Genomic DNA, 22,768 nt, shown 5'->3' with positions numbered 1-22,768 from the left:
CAAGTGGGTCCCTGGTCCCCATGCCTCCTGACTGGGAGACACCTCCCAGCAAGGGTCGACAGACACTTTATACAGGAAAGCTCCAGCTGGCATCTGGCAGGTGCCCCTCTGGGATGAAGCTTCCAGAGGAAGAAACAGGCAGCAATCTTTGATGTTCTGCAGCTTTGGCTGGTGATACCCAGGCAAACAAGGCCTGGAGTGGACCTCCAGCAAACTCCAGCAGACCTGCAGCACTTAGAAGGAAAACTAACAAACAGAAAGGAATAGTATCAACATCAAAGAAAAGGATGCCCACACAAAAACCCCATCTGAAGTTCACCAACATCAAAGACCAAAAGTAGATAAATCCAAAAAGATGAGGAAAAATCAGCACGAAAAGGCTGAAAATTCCAAAAATGAGAACACCTCTGCTCTTCCAAAGGATCACAACTCATTGCCAGCAAGGGAACAAAACCGGTCGGAGAATGAGTTTGATGAACTGTTAGAAGTAGGCTTCAGAAGGTGGGTAATAACAGATTCCTCTGAGCTAAAGGAGCTAATCCAATGCAAGGAAGCTAAGAACTTTGAAAAAGGGTTAGAGGAATTGCTAACTAGAATAACCAGTTTACAGAAGAACACAGATGACCTGATGGAGCTGAAAAAACACAGCATGTGAACTTTGTGAAGCTTACACAAGTGTCAATAGCCAAATTGATCAAGTGGAAGAAAGGATATCAGAGATTGAAGATCAACTTAATGAAATAAAGCATAAGACAAGGTTAGAGAAAAAAGAATGAAAAGAAATGAACAAAGCCTCCAAGAAATATGGGACTATGTGAAAAGACCAAACCTACATTTGATTGGTGTACCTGAAAGTGATGAGGAGAACAGAATCAAGTTGGAAAACACTCTTCAGGATATTATCCAGGAGAACTTCCCAAACCTAGCAAGACAGGCCAACATTAAAATTCAGAAAATATAGAGAACACCACAAAGATACTCCTCAAGAAGAGCAACCCCAAGACACATAATTGTCAGATTCATCAAGGTTAAAATGAAGGAAAAAATGTTAAGGGCAGCCAGAGAGAAACAAAGGGTTACCCACAAAGGGGCACTCATCAGACTAACAGCAGATCTCTCTGCAGAAACCCTACAGGCTAGGAAAGAGTAGGGGCCAACATTCAACATTCTTAAAAAAAGAATTTTCAACGCAGAATTTCATATCCAGCCAAACTAAGCTGCATAAAGTGAAGGAGAAATCATATCAATTAAAGACAAGCAAATGCTGAGAGATTTTGTCACCACCAGGCCTGTCTTATAAGAGCTTCTAAAGGAAGCACTAAATATGGAATGGAAAACAGGTACCAGCCACTGCAAAAACATACTAAATTGTAAAGGCCATTGACACTATGAAGAAACTGCATCAGCTAATGGGCAAAATAACCAACTAGCATCATAATGACAGGATCAAATTAATACATAACAATATTTACCTTAAATGTAAACAAGCTAAATGCCCCAATTGAAAGACACAGGCTGGCAAATTGGATAAAGAATCAAGACCTATTGGTGCTGTATTCAGGAGTCCCATCTCACGTGGAATGACACACACAGGCTCAATACAGAGAGATGGAGGAATATTTACCAAGCAAACAGAAAGGAGAAAAAAAAAAAGCAGGGTTGTAATCCTAGTCTCTGATAAAACAGACTTTAAACCAATGAAGATCAAAAAAGACAAAGAAGTGTGTTACATAATGGTAAAGGGATCAATGCAATGAGAAGAGCTAATTATCCGAAATATGTATGCACCCAGTACAGGAGCACCCAGATTCATAAAGCAAGTTCTTAGAGACCTACAAAGAGACTTAGATTCCCATACAATAATAGTGGGAGACTTAACACCCCACTGTCAATATTAGATCAATGAGACAGAAAATTAGCAAGGATATTCAGGACTTGAACACAGCTCTGGACTAACCAGACCTAATAGACATCTACAGAACTAGCCACCCCAAGTCAACAGAATATACGTTCTTCTCAGTGCCACATCACACTTATTCTAAAATTGACCACATAATTGAAAGTAAAACACTCCTCAGCAAATACAAAATAACAGAAATCACAACAAAACAGTCTATCAGACCACAGTGAAGTCAAATTAGAACTCAGGATTAAGAAACTCACTCAAAACCACACAACTACATGGAAACTGAATTGATCCTGAATGACTACTGGGTAAATAATGAAATTAAGGCAGAAATAAAGAAGTTATTTGAAACCAATTAGAACAAAGACACTGCATACCAGAATCTCTGGGACACAGCTAAAGCAGTGTTTAGAGGGAAATTTATAACACTAAATGCTCACAGGAGAAAGCAGGAAAGATCTAAAATTGACACCCTAACATCACAATTAAAAGAACTAAAGAAGCAAGAGCAAACAAATTCAAAAGCTAGCAGAAGATAACAAATAACTAAGATCAGAGCAGAACTGAAGGAGACAGAGACATGGAAAACACTTTAAATAAATCAATGAATCCAGGAGCTGGTTTGTTGAAAAGATTAACAAAATAGATAGGCCATTAACCAGACTAGTAAAGAAGAAAAAAGAGGAGAATCAAATAGACAAAATAAAAAATGATAAAGGAGGTATCATCACTGATCCCACAGAAATACAAACTACCACCAGATAATACTATAAATACCTCTACACAAATTAACTAGAACATCTAGAAGAAATGGATAAATTCCTGGACACATACACCCTCTCAAGACTAAACCAGGAAGAAGTCAAATCCCTGAATAGACCAATAACAAGTTCTGAAATTGAGGCAGTAATTAATAGCCTACCAGCTAAAAAAAGTCCAGGACCAGGTAGATTCACAGTTGAATTCTACCAGAAGTACAAAGAGGAGCTGTTATCATTCTTTCTGAAACTATTCCAAACAACAGAAAAAGAGGGACTTCTCCCTAACTCATTTTATGAGGCCAGCATCATCCTGATACTAAAACCTGGCAGAGACATACACAAAAAAAGCGAGTATATGTGCTCGCTTCGGCAGCACATATACTAAAATTGGAAAGATACAGAGAAGATTAGCATGGCCCCTGAGCAAGGATGACACACAAATTCGTGAAGCATTCCATATTTTTTTTAAAAAAAAAAAAAAAGAAAGAAAATTTCAGCCAATATCCCTGGTGAACATCGATGTGAAAATACTCGATAAAATACTGGCAAACCAAATCCAGCAACACATCAAAAAGCTTATCCACCACAATCAAGTCGACTTTATCCCTGGGATGCAAGGCTGGTTTAACATACGCAAATCAATAAACATAATCTATCACATAAACAGAATCAAAAACAAAAACCACATGATTATCTCAATAGATGCAGAAAAGGCCTTTGATAAATGTTAACACTCCTTCATGCTAAAAACTCTCAATAAACTAGGTATTGATGAAAACTATCTCAAAATAATAAGAGCTATTTATGACAAACCCACAGCCAATATCATACTGAATGAGTAAAAGCTGGAAGCGTTCCCTTTGAAAACCAGCATAAGACAAGGATGCCCTCTCTCATCACTCCTATTCAACATAGTATTGGAAGTTCTGGCCAGGGCAATTAGGCAAAAGAAAGAAATAAAAGGTACTGAAGTAGGAAGAGAGGAAGTCAAATTCTCTCTGTTTTCAGATGACATGATTGTATATTTAGAAAACCCGGAGCCGGGTGCGGTGGCTCAAGTCTGTAATCCCAGCACTTTGGGAGGCCGAGACGGGCAGATCACGAGGTCAAGAGATCGAGAACATCCTGGCCAACATGGTGAAACCCTGTCTCTACTAAAAAAAATACAAAAATACAGGGCATGGTGGCATGCACCTGTAGTCCCAGCTACTTGGGAGGCTGAGGCAGGAGAATTGCTTGAACCCGGGAGGCGGAGGTTGCAGTGAGCCGAGATTGTCCCACTGCACTCCAGCCTGGCGCCTGGTGACAGAGTGAGACTCTGTCTCAAAAAAAAAAGAAAGAAAGAAAAAAGAAAACGCCATTATCTCAGATCAAAATCTCCTTAAGCTGATAAGCAACTTCAGCAATGTCTCTGGATACAAAATTAATGTAACAAAATTACTAGCATTCCTATACACCAATAACAGACAAACAGAGAGCCAAATCATGAGTGAACTCTCATTTTACAACTGCTACAAAGAGAATTAAATACCTAGGAATACAAGTTATAAGTGATGTGAAGGACCTCTTCAAGGAGAACTACAAACCCCTGCTCAAGGAAATAAGAGAGGACACAAACAAATGGAAAAACATTCCATGCTCATGGCCAGAATCTACAAATAACTCAAACAAATTTACAAGAAAAAAAACAAAGAACCCCATCAAAAAGTGGGCAAAGGGTATGAACAGACACTTCTCAAAAGAAGACATTTATGCGGCCAACAAACATATGAAAAAAAGCTCATCATCACTGCTCATTAGAGAAATGCAAATCAAAACCACAATTAGATACCATCTCATGCCAGTTAGAATGGCAATCATTAAAAAGTCAGGAAACAACGGATACTGGAGAGGATGTGGAAAAATAAGAACACTTTTACACTGTTGGTGGGAGGGTAAATTAGTTCAACCATTGTGGAAGACAGTATGGCAATTCCTCAAGGATCTAGAACCAGAAATACTATTTGAAATACCATTTATTGGGTATGTACCCAAAGGATTATAAATCACTCTACTATAAAGACACATGCTCATGTGTGTTTATTGTAGCACTGTTCACAATAGCAAAGACTTGGAACCAACATAAATGCCCATCAATGATAGACTGCATAAAGTGGGAGTTAAACAATGAGAACATATGGGCACAGGGAGGGGAACATCACACATTGAGGCCTGTCCGTTGGTGGGGTGCTAGGGGAGGGATAGCATTAGGAGAAATATCTAATGTAGATGACAGATTGATGGGTGCAGCAAACCACCATGGCATATGTGTACCTATATAACAAACCTGCATATTCTGCACATGCCTCTCAGAACTTAAAGTATTTTTTGTGTCACTTTTTTTTTTGATGGTAAAGCCCATGCATAAAGTATTTTTTTAAAAAAGCTTTTTGCCTCTTTCTCTTGCTTTTCTTCTTCTAGTACTCTCATTATGCATATATTGGTTTGCTTGATGGTTTCCCATAAGTCCTATAAACTTTCTTCACTCTTTTTTATTCTTCTCTGGCTGGATGATTTCAAATAACCTGTCTTCAAGGGCACAAATTATTTCTTCTGCTTGATAAAGTCTATTTTTGCAGTTCTCTATTGTATTTTTCATATAATTCATTAGGTTTTTCAGTTCCACAATTTCTTTGGTTCTTTTTTTTTATAAGTTCTACCTTTCTTTTGAACTTCTTGCATTGTTCATGTATTCTTTCTCTGTTTTCAGATGAGATCCAACATGTTTGGGGTGGTATGGCTGTAGACTCTTTTTCTGTTTTCACTGAGTTGTCAAGTTGTATTCTCCTCTTGCATGCTGAGCTTCTTTAAAAACAATTATATATAACGGTTTGTAAGGCAATTTGTAGATATCCATTTTTGGGGGTTTGGTTACTGGAAAATTATTGTGTTCCTTTGGTGGTGTCCTGTTTCTTTGATTTTGTGTGTATATTCTTGTAGCCTTGTGCTGTTTCTTTGAACATTTTATGGAGCAGTAACTTCTAGAATATATGACCTGGCTTCATGGAGGAAGACTGTGACCTACAGGTTGGTGCAAATGATGGCAGCAGCAGCCCATCTGGAGTGACCACTGTGAAGATGCTGGCTGCAACAGGGGAGGCACATCTGGGGCTGCACACTCTGCTGAGCCCACAGGGGCTGGGAACAGGTGGGAGTCCCACCCCCCACCAAGTCAGCCCCACCCCCTACTAAGTCACCCCCTACCCAATGCTCCAAGGCACAGCTGCAGCTTTGGACCCTGGCATCTCTGAGGTCTCAGGGGCCCAGGAAGCCTCTTGTCCCCATGGGCTTGAAAGTGCCTGCTCTCACTGACTAGCCTCTCCCTGCTCCTGGCCCCCACTCTGGGGCAGAGTAAAGTTGTGGCAGAGCATGGACATTATTGTGACCCAGCTGGGTGTGCATGCACTCAGCATGGTGCTAACATGCCAGGCCCCTGCCGTCTCAGGCCCCTCCAGACTTTGGGAACTGAAGAGCATGAGAGGAAGACCAAGGGGGTGCTGACGGTGGCTCACTGTGGGCCTGCAGGCAACCCTCAGCATGAAGAGCCTGAATGCTACGGACAACATGTTGTTGGTGGGAGGAGGCAGACAGGCTCCTGGGCAGAAAGGGGTGGGTCCTGAGTGAAACCCCACCTTCAAGCCAGGGATGGTGTGAAGCCTGGGGGCTGGGCTGTCAGTTCAGGGTGGAGTCTGTGGCCTGGAGTCAGAACTTACAGTTCTTTCCCTGGGCCTGTACATGACCACCCATGGACCAATCAGCACATACTTCCTCCCTTCTGAGCCCATAAAAACTCTGTACCTGGCCAGACTCATACAGATGTTGGGACTACCAGCTGCAGGAAGGAGCTACCCACTTTGGGTCTCCTTGACTAGTCAGTACAACCTGCCTGTGGAAAGGAGCTACCCACTCCTGGTTTCCTCTCCCCTGAGAGCTAGACACTCATCCAGACAACCTGCCTGCAGATAGGAGCTACCCACTCTGGATCTCCTCTCTGCTGAGGGCCACACTCATCAGGACTACCTGCTACAGAAAGGAGCTATCCACTCCAGGTGTCCTTTCTGCTGAGAGCTGGACACTTGTCGGGATAACCTGCCTGCAGAAAGAAGCTACCCACTCTGGGTCTCCTCTCCACTGAAAGCTAGACATTTGTCAGGATGACCTGCCTATGAAAAGGAGCTGCCCACTCTGGGGCTCCTCTCCACTGAGGGCTGTACTCATAAGGATGACCTGCCTGTGGAAAGGGGCTAACAACTCTGGGTCTCCCAAGAGCTGTTCTGTCACTCTTTCGCTCAAGAAAGTTCCTCTCTGCCTTGCTCACCCTCCAGTGGTCTGCATACCTCATTCTTCCTGGACACGGGACAAGAACTTGGGAACTGCTGAGTGGTGAGACTGAAAGAGTTATAACACAAATAGGGGGTAAAACCCCTGCTTCCACCTGACTCATCACATTGCAGGCAATGAGAAGCAGAGAAGATCTGTGGCCCTTCAGGGAGCACAGGCCCACAGGCTCTCCCAGCAAGAGCTGTGACATCCTCTTTGGGACTCTTTGATTTCTAGCATCTCCAAGCTTCCAGGCACCACTGTGTTCCCCTTGTCCAGATGTAAGTGCCCACAGTGGAAGCCACTCGCAGTGCAGCTGATTCAGCCACAGGCTTGCATAGACCTAGCACCTGAAGCCGCCCACCCCACCAGAACAGCCAACAAGCCTGGCTGTGTGCAGCAGCCAGAAATTGCACTCGCTCACTCATGCACCCCTCACCTCTTCACGCCTGGCTCACCCTTTGAAAGTGTGGGAGCCAGACCAGTAGCATGAGCTGAGTGCAGCCTGCCAGCCCAAGTGGGCGGAACAAGGCCTGAGCAAAACTCAGGCAAAGGCACCACTGGCCACAGAGGTTTCCAGTTGGAAAAGTAACACCTTAAGGATACCATGATACAAGGATTCTGACTGATGGATATGCAGCCCTTGGTACAACACTGAATATAAATGGCAAGAGTGAATGTCCTTGTCTTATTCTTGATCTTAGGTGATACTATGGTTTGAATATGGTTTGTTTGGCCCTGCCAAGTCTCATGTTGCAATTTGACCCCCAGTGTTGAAGGTGGCTCCTGGTAGGAGGTGTTTGGGTTGTGGGGGTAAATCCTTCATGAATGGCTCTGTGCCATTCTCATAAGAGTGAGTTCTCACTCTTAGTTCCCATGAGAACTGGTTGTTGAAAAGAGCCTGGCACCTCCTCTAGTCTCTCTCTTGCTTCCTCTCCCACCATATGATATGCATATACCAGCTCCTCTTCACTTTCTGCTGTAAGTAGAATCAGCCTGGAGCCTTCATTAGAAGCAGATGCAGATGCTGTGCTTCTTGTGCAGCCTGCAGAACCATGAGACAATTGAGCCTCTTTTCTTTATGAATTACCCAGCCTCAGGTATGCCTTTATATTAATAGCAACACAGACTAAGATGGGAGAAATTTTTCAAGTCTTTCACCACAAAGTGATATTAGCAGTGTGTTTTCATAGATTCCCTTTATCAGGCTGAGGAAGTTTCCTTCTATTCCAGGTTTCTTGTTTGTTTCATCATTAAAGTGTGGATTTTGTCAAGTGTTTTTCATACCTATGACATGAGTGTGTGGCTTTTGTCCATTATTCTATTAATATGATATATTATAATGCATGTTGAGCCTGTATTCCTGGAATAAATCACTTTGTTATGGTCCATAAATATTTTAATGTATGTTTGCATACATTAAATATTATATAAATATTATAATGTATGTTGAGCCTATATTCCTGGAATAAATCCTTTTGTTGTGGTCCATAACAAATCCCTTTGTTATGGTCCATAAATATTTTTATGTAGAGCTGGAATCAGTCTGATAGTCTATATTCATAATTATAGTTTATATTCATTAAGTTACTGGAGAGAATTTGGCTGTTAATTTTATCAAGAATATCTCGTAGATGATGAGTTGATTCTCTCTTTCTGCCTTCAAGATACTCTCTGTGCCCTTGGTTTTCCACTTGGTTATGTTGTGTATAGGTGTGGATCTCTTTGAGTTTATTCTACAGTGTAACCTTGAATAACATGGAGGGTTGGGGTGCTAAGCCCACTAGTCAAAAATTCACATATATATACACATGAGAAGAGGGTAGGAAAAAAATCCACATATAACTTTTGACTTCCCAAAAACTTAACTGCCAATAGCCTACTATTGACCAGAAGTCTTACTGATAACATAAACAGCTAAATAACACATATTTCGTGTTCTAAGTATCATATACTATATTTTTACAATTAAGTCAGCCAGAGAAAAGAAAATAATAAGAAAAATATGCTTACTATTCATTAAATGGGTAATCAGAAAGAACTTCATCCTCTCTGTTTTCACATTGAGTAAGCTAAAGAGGAGTTGGTCTTGTTGACTCAGGGATGGCAGAGGTGGGTGAAAGTTCCATACAAGGACCTGAACAGCTCAAATCCATGTTGTTCAAGGGTCAACTATAACTGGAGTCTGTTGAGCTTCTTTAATGTGTTGATTAATGTTTTTCATCAAAGTTGGGGAGTTTTGACCATTATTTTGTCAAGCATATTTTTGGCTCCTTTTTCTTTCTTCTGAGACTACCATTATGTATATACTGGTATGCTTGATGGTATCCTATAGATCTCTGAGATTCTGTTCATTTTTGTTCATCCTTTTATCTTTTTCTTTCTTTCTCAGCCAGATTTTCTCAATTAATTTATCTTCAGTTTCACTGATTCTTTTTCAAATCTGCTCTTGAACCCCTATAGTGAATTTTTTTGTTTCAGTACTTTTTGATGCTAGAATTTCTATTTGGTTCTTTTATTTAAAAAGAAATTATCAAAATTTCTATTTCTTTATTGATATTCTCTCTCTCTTTTTCTTTTCTCATTTAGCAAAGTTTGTATTCAAAAACTTCTCAGCACCATCTAGTTATCAAAAAGAATGGATATCACCTTTTTCTGCCCACCCAACCCCCAGTTCCAAAGGCAGAAGTTAAACCATTTGGCTAGAGCTCCCCCTAATGATTATAACTGAGACCATGATAAGATTTTGGTTGTTATTATCCAACGGTCTCCAAGCCTCTACTCAAACCTGACTCAAGCAGAGCTGTGCTCCCCATGGTTCAGAAGAGGAAGGAATCATGTCAGACCTGATCAACCTCCCATTCTTGGGCTATTAGAGGCACAAGAAATTACCTTCAAAAAATGAAATTCAGTGACTGTTATCGAGAAAAGAGTGATACTGTCTGGCAGCATGCAGTTCCGAGAGCTCAATTTTCAGGCCGCCCTCGCCTCCACTCTACTCTAGGAACAAGGAGCATTAAGTCTATTTACTCTCCATATACCTCAATCGCTCATCCTCTCTTGTCTTATTAAAACACAGACACAGAACCAAACTTTTTGACAGAGTTAAAGACAAACAATTACATCTGGTTAAAATGCTATAAGAGATCTTGAGCTGTTAGAGAGTAGATAGTATGACCTGATCGTTCCCTTTTTATTTTCTTTAAGAGTATTCTGTTTCAGCATAAAGCACATTTTCTGAAGAGGTTCCTGGAGGAGGGCAGAAATCTGACTGTGTCTTGTAGCAACACAGAGTCCCTTGCATAACTTTGGCTTCAGTCCCCGGATCTGTCCTTTGCAGCTACGTCAGATTCCATAGGAGGAGGAAAGAGCTGGAGGCAGTATCACTCAGCCAAAGCTCCCATGGGGTCCCATGCTGGCAGGACAATGGGTTCCTGCCCTAACACAGCTAGCACCTCTTCAGGGACATGTGTCCTGTCCACCACCACCTCATAGACATACTCAGAGAACCACTTATCTGTCATGCAGAGGTAACCTTTGTGGCCATGGCCTTCACCCCATGAATTCTCCACTCTCCACTTTGTGAAAGCACCATCCTGACCATCCCTCTCTGAGACAGCAGTGAAGGTCATGGTGTGGGTCATAAGTGAGTCACCAAAAGTCAGTCTCTCCGCTTTATTCATGTTCTTCAAGGAGACACCAAACACTAACTCATGGTCCTAGACATTCATGTCACTGAGGCCCAGCTTGCCATTGAAGTGTTTTCCAACATCACAGCCAAACCACACAGCCTCTCCATCTTTGATGGTGGCAGCAACCATCTTTTTCAGGAAGTCAATGGCTGTTGTACAGAGTTTTTCTCCCTCCAACCATATTGCTTAAGTATTCCACCGTGTAAAGTTTGTTGTACTTGTGCTGGGGCCTAGGGTCATTCACCAAACAAATCTTATCTTCCATATTGAAGAGTGGCTTGACATGTTCCCTGTAGAACTCCAAGGGTGTTGTGGGGCCAATCTTCTGATAATTTTTATCTTTGTCTTGCTACTCCCAGGTGAATGTCTCTGGTGCATTACCCCAACAGACGCACACCACTGGGAACATCTCCTCCATCATGGCCTCCTGTGTGGCTGAGATTTCTCCTTTGGTTGCTCCACTGTGTACCAGTTCCATAGTTGTATACAGAATTCTCTCATCTTGTGATTCGAATATCATTCATCCTTTTGGTTGCCTCTGTTGTATAAGATTCAGGGAAGCATTTATTAAGGATAACACGGTATTTTGCAACAATATTGACAAGCATATCCCATTGGCCACCATCATTTGCAGGGTTCATAAGCAAACACTGCAGCAGCCTCCCATCCTCAGGCTCTTTTCTATGGGCAGCGTCCACAAAAGCATTCAAGAAGAAATAATAGCGTTCAACCTTGTCCCCAAAAAACAGGTAAGATTGCCTAAACTCAAATTCTTCAATATTTAATTTTTTTACGAATGGAAGCCTCATAGCATTCAGACAAGGAAAGATCCAGCATCGCCCTGTGCTCTTCTGCTTGGTGACGGGCTTGCTTGCCTTCCTGAGGCACCGTGTGCTGGAACGGATGCTGTGCGCGCTGCACCGTGGCCCGCTTCAGGCAGATATCCAGCAGGTCGTGGTGGTCCCGACATTCTGGGCAAGTACCAACTCGGGGTCAGAATTCAGTTTCTGTATCAGAGCAACTATCTTCTACGAATTCAGTCCTGCGCTGCCCATAGCGCCCACGCTGCCCGGCGGGGTAACAGTAGCTTCCAGGGTCCTCGGGCGAGCGCAGGGGTCGCGCTGCGGCTTACTGCCTAGGTGGCCCCCCTTGCCTCCTATTGATATTCTCTCTTAAGTTTTATATCATTTTCATACTTTGGTTCTTTTGACATAGTTTCCTTTAGTTCTTCAAACATTTAATATAGCTGATTTAATAACTTAGCCTCGTAACTTTAGCATTGAGACTTTCTGAGGGACCGTTTCTATTAACTGCTTTGTTTCCAGTATATGGGCCCTACCTTGACTCTCATAATTTCCTGTTGAAAATAGTCATTTTAAATAATATAATGTAATAACTATGGAAATCAGACTCTCTCCTTTCCCAGGGTTTATTAATATTGCTGGTTATTTGTTCTGTTTCTCAGTAACTTTCCTAAGCTAATTCTATAAAGTCTCTATCCTTTTTCATGTGTGGTCATTGAAGTCTCTGTTCAGTTAGCTTAGTCATCAGCTTTGAATTGCAGAAATTTCCTCAAATGTCTGCAATCAGTAAGTCTCCCAGGCTTTGCTGAGGGTCCCTGTGTCTACACTAGGGCAAACCTTTAACACTCAGCAGGCAGTTTACATCTCTGCTTTAGCTGTAAATTCTTGCTTATGCAGACTCAAGGCCAGTCAGAGGTAAGAGCTTAGGGCCTTCTCAAGTCTTTTCTGACCATGTGCATAACTCAGGCATGTCCACAGTTCTCTGCATTGGGAGTAGCCCTCAAAATTTCCAGGTATATGTCAAAGCTTTTCAGATCCTTTATATGGACATCTCATTCCCCAGATTTGAAGTTCTTCAGTCATTCTTGTTTGTCCCAAATGTTATTACCACCATAAATAGCCAAATATACATGCACACACATGTGTGTATATGTGTGTGTGTGTGTGTGTGTGTGTGTGTGTGTGTGTGTGTGTATGTATATATAAAAAACCCTTAAATGACATTGGCTTAAACTGTGCAGGTCCACTTATACACAGATTTTCTTCCAACTCTGTCACCCCTGAAACAAAAAGACCAATCCCACCTCTTCAGCCTACTCAATGTTGAGTAGGATGGAGACCTTTCTGGTGATCCACTTCCACCTAATGAATAGTGAATACATTTTCTCTTCCTTAATATTTTCTTAATAATATTTTCTTATTTTCTCTAGCTTGCTTAATTACTATACAGTATACAATACATGTAACATACAAAATATGTGTTAATTGACTATGTCATCGATAAAGCTTCATATCAAAAGCTATTAGTAGTTAAGTTTTTAGCATGTCAAAAATTATATGTGGCCAGGCGCAGTGGCTCATGCCTATAATCCCAGCACTTTGGGAGGCTGAGGTGAACAGATTGCTTGAGTCCAGAAGTTCAAGACCAGCCTGGGCAACATTGCTGGACCCTATCTCTACAAAAAATACAAATTAGCCAGGTTGGTATTCATCTGTGGTTCCAGCTACCCGGGAAGCTGACATAGGAGGATTGTTTGGGCCTGGGAGGTCAAGGCTACAGTGAGCCATGATCGTGCCACTGAGCTTCAGTTTTCTGAGTGACAGAGCAAGATCCTGTCTCAAAAAAAGTTACATGTGGATTTCAGCTCCATGGGGTCAGTGTCCCTAAGCCCCATGGTGTTCAAGGGTAAACTGTATAAAGATATATAAACACAGACACAGATACACACACACACACAGAGAAAACAAAAACTGAGAGGACTCCAAGGAGGAAAAGACAATTCTACCAAGCATGGTGGGAAATTTCATTTATTGTTTTTTACTATAAACTAAAACACAGATAAAGAGTAACATATAAATGTGCAGCTTAAAAAATGTGTAGCTTAATGAATTATTAGAAAATGACCACCCTAAAACTATGTCAGAGGAGCATGCAATTCATTGTATTTCTCTGAATCTTCTATTTCTTGCAAGTTAGCCGCTAGATTCAGAGGTCTGAACAGAATCAGGGTCATTCACTTTGGCCAAACCATATAGTGTTGTGGTCTTTCATTAAGAGGCACATCATGTCTAGTTGTGATATTAACAATTATTGCTGGCGTCCGGGTCAGCTGCTGCCGCCGACGCCATGCCGCTGCTGCTGGGGGATTGGGCCGGGGTCTCCACCACCGACCAAGGGGAGCGGGCTCCGCTCGGCGCCGCTTTCTGCAACCTGGCCATCAGCCCCACGTCGCCTGCCTGGAGGGGCGAGGAGGACAAGGGGGCCAAGTCTTCCTCCGGGGACATTGGCCCTGTGGATTATCAAGAGTTTGTAGTTGTCATTGAATCCAGGCTGAGGATGGAAGGTGTGGAACTTAAAGAAGAATGGCAAGATGAAGATTTTCCAATACCTTTACCAGAAGATGATAATATTGAAGCAGATATACTAGCTATAACTGGACCAGAGGACCAGCCTGGTTCCCTAGAAGTTAATGAAAATAAAGTGAGAAAGAAACTAATGGCTCCAGACATTAGCCTGACACTGGATCCTAGTGATGGCTCTGTATTGTCAGATGATTTGGATGAAAGTGGGGAGATTGACTTAGATGGCTTAGATGCACCATCTGAGAATAGTAACGAGTTTGAGTGGGAAGATGATCTTCCAAAACCCAAGACTACTGAAGTAATTAGGAAAGGCTCAATTACTGAATATACAGCAGCAGAGGAAAAAGAAGATGGACGACGCTGGCGTATGTTCAGGATTGGAGAACAGGACCACAGGTTTGACATGAAAGCAATTGAACCCTATAAAAAAGTTATGAGCCATGGGGGATATTATGGGGATAGATTAAATGCCATTGTTGTGTTTGCTGTCTGTTTCATGCCTGAAAGTAGTCAACCTAACTATAGATACCTGATGGACAATCTCTTTAAATATGTTATTGGCACTTTGGAGCTATTAATAGCAGAGAACTACATGATAGTTTATTTAAATGGTGCAACAACTCGAAGAAAAATGCCCAGTCTGGGGTGGCTCAGGAAATGTTATCAGCAAATCGATAGAAGATTACGGAAAAATCTAAAATCCCTAATCATTGTCCATCCTTGTTGGTTTATCAGAACACTTCTGGCTGTTACAAGGCCATTTATTAGCTCAAAATTCAGCCAAAAAATTAGCTACGTCTTTAATTTGGCAGAACTAGCAGAACTTGTCCCCATGGAATACGTTGGCATACCAGAATGCATAAAACAAGTTGGTCAAGAGCTTAATGGAAAGCAAGACGAACCGAAAAATGAACAGTAAGTTTGGCATCTAGTCCAAAGAAGACTGAAGAATGTGCTGATGAAGCAGTGCCGTTTTTGCATTCATAATGCATTTATTGGCCCATATTTTTATGTAACCTGTTACAAGATTGACTTGACTTTTCTTAATGGACTTTTGTGTTATGCAAGGGACTGTTCACTGCTGTACTGGTTTGCAAATCTCTTGAATTTAGCTCTTTAATAGCTAACTGTATTATCATTTTATATTTTATATTGCTAAATAGCAGAGAACCACACTTTATATACAACAGTTTTTGCATTTGTTTATTGAATGACGCATCATCTTCGGTGAAATATTTATATGCATAAAAGGCAAAGGAAAGAAATAATATATATTTTTATGTTTTTGAGCAATATTTTTTAACGTGTAACTGTCATGTGGAAGAAATATGCAGGTATATAAGAGCATGATTTTGTAAAGTGCATATTAGAATTTTTGTTTTTGTAAATGGTTAAATACATTTCCTAGGTAACTTAGAAAATTAAGTTTCTCATAAGGCAACGAACAGTTAAACTGATTCTCATGAATACCCAAAGATCATGTACATAATCAAAGTGTATTAGTACCATCCCAAGGTTTTTTTCTCATTTAACATACATCTTTCATAATTCAGCAAGTACAAATGCAGGCGCATTGCACACTTTTTTCTTTTTAAAGACAAGTCAAAAAGCCATTTTTAGAACTAGAGGATTTAAGACATTAGGAATGGGGGTTTGTAAATATGTATATATGGGTCATTTTATTTTCTGACCCAAAGTCAGAACTTTATAAAAATCTTGAGTTTGTTCACTAATATGAAATAAGCTGTGTGTCCAGGGTATTGCTCCCCTGAATGTGTGTGAGTGCTGTGTAGTATTGCAGAGAATATGATGAGTCATTCACTGTCACAACTTTTTCTGTAGAAAACAGGGGCTGCTTTTTAAACTGCTCTCACTGTGGGCATTTTACCAAAATACTTCCATATCAATTATTTGAACTCAGTAGTTGTTTGACCTAATTAGATGTGGTGTTTGTTCAAATTTCTATGAAATCATGTTTGACAATAGTGTAAATTAGGTTAATTCTGTAAGTCTTAGAGAGCATCATGATATTGTGCTGTTTTGGATAACACATTTGATACAAGCATTTAAATGGTTTCATTTGGTAAGTACCATTACATTGAAATAAATTGTATTTGTGCCTTAAAAAAAAAAACAATTATTGCTGTTAAATACTTATAGACATTAATTTACTGGGACTTTCAAAGTGGTGGTATTCTAATTCTAACACTTGCTTTTTTTTTTTTTTTTTTAAACAGAATCTTACTCTGTCACCCAGGCTGGAGTGCAGTGGCATGATCTCGGCTCACTGCAACCTCTACCTCCCAGGTTCAAGCAGTCCTCCTGCCTCAGCCTCCCAAGTAGCTGGGACTACAGGCCTGTGCCACCGTGTCCAGCTATTTTTTTTTTTTTGTATTTTTAGTAGAGACAGGGTTTCACCATGTTGGTTAGGCTGGTTTCGAACTCCTGACCTCAAATGATCCATCCACCTTGGCGTCCCAAAGTGCTGGGATTACAGGCGTGAGCCACTGCACCCAGCCTTCTAATTCTAACATTTCTATTTTGTTAGTTGAAATACTTCAATAAAGTGACACTTCTCTTCATCTATTATTTGGTTACCCAATGGTATAATTCATGTAGGAAAGGCAGGATAATTTTTTTTTTTTTTTGAGATGGAGTCCCAGGCTAGAGTGCAGTGACGCAGTCTTGGCTCATTGCAACCTCCACTTCCTAGGTTCAAGCAATTCTCCTGCCTTAGTCTCCTGAGTTGTTGGGATTACAGGTGTGTGCCATCACACCCAGCTAATTTTTGTATTTTTAATAGTGACATGGTTTTGCCATGTTGGCCAGGCTGGTGTTGAACTCCTGACCTCAGGCAATCCACCTGCCTTGGCCTCCCAAAATGCCGGGATTACAGACATGAGCCATTGCACCCAGCCTGGGAAAGGTAGGCTAAATTTTTTATCTTTTCCTTTATTGGTTTTCAAGGTAACATATCTGTTACTCAAATCCATTTTTGTGCTCACAATTTTTTTATCATTATGAACTCATGGATTTGATGAGTTCCAGTCTGTTGTGATTATGATCCTTATTGAAGCTTAAATTTGTCTCATATCTGGAATGGGAACAACTTCAAGTTTGTGGTTTTGATTTAATTCTAGTGTATTAATCTGTTTTCATGCTCCTGATAAAGACATACCCAACACTGGTCAATTTACAAAATAAAGAGGTTTAATTGGACTTACAGTCCATGTGGCTGGGGAAGCCTTACAATTATGGAAGGCAAGGAGGAGCAAGTTCCATCTTACATGGACAGCAGCAGGCAATGAGAGCTTGTGCAGGGAAATTTCCATTTCTAAAATCATCAGATCTTGTGAGACTCATTGACCATCACAAGAATAGTGCAGGAAAGACCCACCCCATAATTCAGTTACATCTCACCAGGTACCTTCCATAACACGTGGGAATTATGGGAGCTATGAGGTGAAATTTGGGTGGGGACACAGAGCCAAACCATATCATTCTGCCCCAGCCCCTCCCAAATCTCATATATTCACATTTCAAAACCAATCATGCCTTTCCAACAGTCCCCCAAAGTCTCAGCTCATTTCAGCATTAACTCAAAAGTCCACAGTCCAAAGTCTTTTTTTTTTTTTTTTGATGCAGTATGCAGTGGTGCAATCTCAGCTCACTGCAACCTCTACCTCCTGGTTCAAGTGATTCCTCTGCCTCAGCCTCCTGAGTACCTTTTCCAGGTACACAGTGCAAGCTGTCAGTGGATCTACCATTCTGGGGTCTAGAGGACAGTGGCCCTCTTCTCACAGCTCCACTAGGCAGTACCCCAGTGGGGACTCTGTGTGAAGGTTCCAACGCCACATTTCCCTTCCGCATTGCCCTAGCAGAGGTCTCCATGAGGGCCCCATCACTGCAGCAAACTTTTGCCTAGGCATCCAGGTGTTTCTATATAGCTTCTGAAATCTAGGTGGAGGTTCCCAAACTTCAATTCTTGGCTTCTCTGTACCCGCAGGCTCAAGACCATGTGGAAGCTGCCAAGGCTTGGGACTTGCACCATCTGAAGCCACAATTCAAGCCCTACATTGGTCACTTTCAGCCATGGCTGGAGTGACTGAAATGTAGGGCAAGTCCCTAGGGTGCACATAGCTCGGGGATCCTGGGTCCTCAGGTTTTTCTGAGGAGCCCACAAAACCTCCTAAGCCTCTGGGACCTCCAGGAGCTGCCATGAAGACCTCTGATATGCCCTGCAGACATTTTCTCTATTGTCTTGGGGATTAATATTTGGCTTCTTGTTACTTATGCAAATTTCTGCAGCTGGCTTAAATTTCTCCTCAGAAAATTGGATTTTCTCTTCTATTACATTGTCAGGCTACAGATTTTTTAAACTTTAATACTCTGTTTCCCTTCTAAAACTGAATGCTTTTTTTTTTTTTTTCTTTTTTTTTTTTTTTTTTTTTTTTTTTTGAGACGGAGTTTCGCTCTTGTTACCCAGGCTGGAGTGCAATGGCGCGATCTCGGCTCACCGCAACCTCCGCCTCCTGGGTTCAAGCAATTCTCCTGCCTCAGCCTCCTGAGTAGCTGGGATTACAGGCACACACCACCATGCCCAGCTAATTTTTTGTAGCTTTAGTAGAGACGGGGTTTCACCATGTTGACCAGGATGGTCTCGATCTCTTGACCTTGTGATCCACCCGCCTCGGCCTCCCAAAGTGCTGGGATTACAGGCTTGAGCCACCGCGCCCGGCTAACTGAATGTTTTAACAGCACCCAAGTCACCTCTTAAATCCTTTACTGCTTAGAAATTTCTTCTGCCACATACCCTAAATCATCTCTCTCAAGTTCAAAGTTTTACAAATCTCTAGGGCAGGGGAAAATTGGCACCAGTCTCTTTGCTAAAACATAACAAGATCACCTTTGCTCCAGTTCCCAACAAGTTCCTCATCTCTATCTGAGACCACCTCAGCCTGGACCTTATTGTTCATATTGCTATCAGCATTTCAGGCAAAACCATTCAACAGATTACAAACTTTCCCACATTTTCCTATCTTCTTCTGAGCCTCCAAACTGTTCCAGTCTCTGCCTGTTACCCAGTTCCAAAGTCGCTTCCACATTTTCAGGTATCTTTTCAGCAACACCACACTCTCAGTACCAATTTACAATATTAGTGTGTTTTCATGCTGTTTATCAAGACATACCCAAGACTGCTCAATTTATAAATAAAGAGGTTTAATTGGACTTACAGTTCCACATGGCTGGGGAAGCTCACAATCATGGGGGAAGACAAGGAGGAACAAAGTCCTGTCTTGTTTTGATGACAGCAGGCAAAGAGAGCTTGGCAGGGAAATTTCCATTTTTAAAACCATCAGATCCAGTGAGACTCATTCATTATCATGAGAACAGCAGAGGAAAGACCCACCCCCAAAATTTAATCACCTCCCACCAGGTCCCTCTCACAACATGTAGGAATTATGAGAGCTACAAGATGAAATTCATGTGGGGACACAGAGTCAAACCAAATCACTTAGTAATCTTTGATAGCTTTCTTGCTAACTAGTATGACAAGATGTTCCAGGATCATCTTGCCCATTTCCTGGAATGAACAATTTTTTTAAGAAGACTTGGTTTCTTTAAGAAGAGTGGCAAATGTTAATTCAAAACCACAATCTGGTTATCTGTGTGCCAGGGTTGCTCGTTATTATTGGATTGGTTATTTTTCTAGTCTTGGTGGACAGGACTAAGATAAACATCCATACATACACATATAAGTACATCTCTCAGGTTCATATTAATAATTCCATTTCAAATTTAGTGCTACAGAGTTTTTATGACCTCTTCTATAATCTATATTACTTCCTCTCTTCTGTTTGAGAATCCGGTTCTTGAAGACACAGGGGATAATAGTAATAATAGAAGCTTTTAATGTATCAGTCAGTAACTCATAGATCATACAGATTTTTAAAAATGCAGTAATATAGAATATTTGAACATAATTAGTAATCTTGATTTAATGGGAATACTTAAAACATTGCATCTCAAACTGAAGAATTCATGTATCCATCAGAGTTTTGACAGGAAACATGGCACATTTGAAGAAGGATAATGCTATGAGGGCTTATTGTATAAAGGAATACTTACAAGATATAGATATAGGCAAACATCTAGGGATAGTTCAATAATGTCAAGCTTAATACCTGTAGTAGCCAAGATGCCACCACCCCTAGGCCCAAAGATACAAGAAAGGAGGTTACAATTTGAAAGGAAATAATTTTGTAGAATTAGCTATCTTAAGAGGAATAATAGCCTTTTGTCAAGAGACACAATCAGGTGACCTTGTAGGGAGAAATTCAGGGGAATAATTACCCTGAGGTTTTATTCGTCTCTCCAATGTCTTGTTTGGGATCCTTCACTTGGATTACTTACTGCAATATCCTCCTAATTGATGTCTATGCTTCTTCCACTGTTGTATTCGGAACACAGCAGCCAAACTTATCCTGTTAAAATAGAAGGCAGATCAGGTCACTCATTACTTCAATATCCTTCAACAGTTTCCATCTCACTCAGAATAAAAGTCAAAGTCCTTTTTACAACTCACAAGGTCCTTCGTGATCTGATCTCCTTTCATTATCACTGCAATCTTAATATTTTCTCCTCCCATATTGGGCTCCTGCCACACCTATCTCAAAGCCTCTGTGCTTGATATTCCATCCATTGTAATACATTTCCTGCAAATATCTGCTTGGCTCCTTTGGATACTGTCCTCCCTGGCCACAGGGAAGATTCCAGCCATCCCCACCATACCCATTCCCTACTTTCTTTCCTTTTTCTTTTTTTTTTTTTGAGATGGAGTTTCACTCTGTCACCCAGGCTGGAGTGCAGTGGTGTGATCTCAGCTCATTGCATCCTCTGCCTCCCAGGTTCTAGCGATTCTCCTGCCTCAGCTTTCTGAGTAGCTGAGATTACAGGCATATGCACTTTGACCGGCTAATTTTTTGTGTTTTTAGTAAAGATGGAGTTTCTTCATGTTTGCCAGCCTGGTCTCAAACTCCTGACCTCAAGTGATCCACCTGCCTCGGCCTCCCAAAGTGCTGGGATTACAGGCATGAGCCACCACTCCTGCTCCCTACTTTATTTTTCTATTCAACACTTATCAACTAATGTGCAAGATATTTTTCTGATTTATATTTGTCTTTTTTTGCAAGGTAAAATAGTTTACATTTATCTTATTGCCTGCATCTCCAATCAGGATGCAAACTCTATGAAGACAGAAACTTTTGTCTGAGTTCTCCCATGCCTCACACAAAGTAAGAAATCAACAAATATTTGTTGCATCGAGTGAAAAGATATGATTTAAGAAGTAATAAAGTTAATCTCCCTTTGATAGCCATTAAAAATGGCTTATGTATTTTCACCAGTTTGCATAATGCTTTTCTGAGTTGCTTACAGTTATAAATGCTAGCATGGCTGGGCGCAGTGGCTCACACCTGTAATCCCAGCACTTTGGGAGACCGAGGCAGGTGGTGAAAACCCGTCTCTACTAAAAATACAAAAATTAGCTGAATGCAATGATGGGCACCTGTAATCCCAGCTACTCTGGAGGCTGAGGCAGGAGAATCGCTTGAACCCAGGAGGTGGAGGTTGCAGCGAAAAAAAAAGAAAAAACTAGCCTGGGCTAGCTAATTATAATTTAGAACTCTGTCTATTCCACTAGATGGTGTTTGCTTTTTCTGTATGCCATAAACGGGGCTAAATGAACTAGAGGCAAAGAGTAAAAATATATAGAAGAGGGACATGGGTGTGGGTTTTGAAATCAGAGAGCCCTGGATTTACATCCCAAATATGCCACTTGATAGTGTAGGTGACTTAAACTCTTTGTGCCTCCATTGTTGCAAAAACAGTGTGAAATTAAAACTAGCCCAATTTCCCATAAAACTGAAGCTTGAGAAACTTACGTTTGTCTTGTCAGAGTTTCTTTCTCAGGAAACCACCATCAGGCCTCCCAGATAGCAGCAGGGAGCTGAGGCTTTCCAGATCGCCACACCTGAAAAATGAGATGCACCTGTTCCTTGTTGATCAGCTCCCCTTCCTAGTCCCTCCTGTTTTCCTTCCCTGTTATACAAGCCCATAATTTTTATCAGTTAAGGGGAGACAGATTTGATGATTAGGTTGGCATAATCTGCAATAAAGCTTTCCTTTCTGGGCAATATTCCCCTTCTCAGTGATTGGCTTTCTATGTGGAGAGCAATAAGACCTAGGCCAAACTCCTGTCATTTGGCAACAAAATAGTGGAAAGAGCACATTGGCTTAGGAATGTGAGTCTTGGATTCCAGTCTAGCTGTGACTTTGGACAAGTTATTTAATCTATTGCACATTCTCAAATTCCTCACCTATAGAATAAGGATAATATCTCCATTATAGGGTTCTTCTAAAAGTGAACAACAAAGCACCTAACACAGAAGGTAATCGGTAAATGTTAATTTCTATCACTAATATAGGGCAGTCATGAATTTTCTATCAAAGATAACTTTTGTTCATTGGTAAGAAGACACTCACTCCAGAGTTATTTTTTTCCCTTGACTTCTATCCTCCTAAGGAGTCTAGGGTAATTGTGTAGCCCTTTCACTAGACACTAAAACCAGAAGCATATTCCTATTAGTAAGATTTTACCCATAA

The 22,768-nt window shown here is 41.2% G+C and overlaps 1 non-coding gene and 2 pseudogenes across 2 annotated transcripts; 2 read left to right on the top strand and 1 right to left on the bottom strand.

The window, feature by feature from the left end:
- Positions 1-3,024: 3,024 nt before the first annotated feature.
- LOC116564173 lies at positions 3,025-3,131 on the top strand. Its single transcript, XR_004274763.1, has one exon. It is a non-coding gene; the product is annotated as a U6 spliceosomal RNA (small nuclear RNA).
- A 7,200-nt stretch (positions 3,132-10,331) lies between these two features.
- On the bottom strand, positions 10,332-11,773 carry LOC116564075 (annotated as a pseudogene).
- A 2,073-nt stretch (positions 11,774-13,846) lies between these two features.
- LOC116564074 lies at positions 13,847-16,237 on the top strand (annotated as a pseudogene). The gene has a single exon (XR_004274708.1). The product of XR_004274708.1 is annotated as a BCL2/adenovirus E1B 19 kDa protein-interacting protein 2 pseudogene (transcript).
- The last annotated feature ends 6,531 nt before the right edge of the window (positions 16,238-22,768 follow it).

This window comes from Sapajus apella, unplaced genomic scaffold (assembly GCF_009761245.1).
Source record: "Sapajus apella isolate SASKATOON/1434 unplaced genomic scaffold, GSC_monkey_1.0 scaffold36, whole genome shotgun sequence".
Taxonomy (NCBI): domain Eukaryota; kingdom Metazoa; phylum Chordata; class Mammalia; order Primates; family Cebidae; genus Sapajus; species Sapajus apella.
The sequence above is the reverse complement of the archived record's forward strand: the minus strand, read 5'-3'. Positions and strand labels throughout refer to the sequence as shown.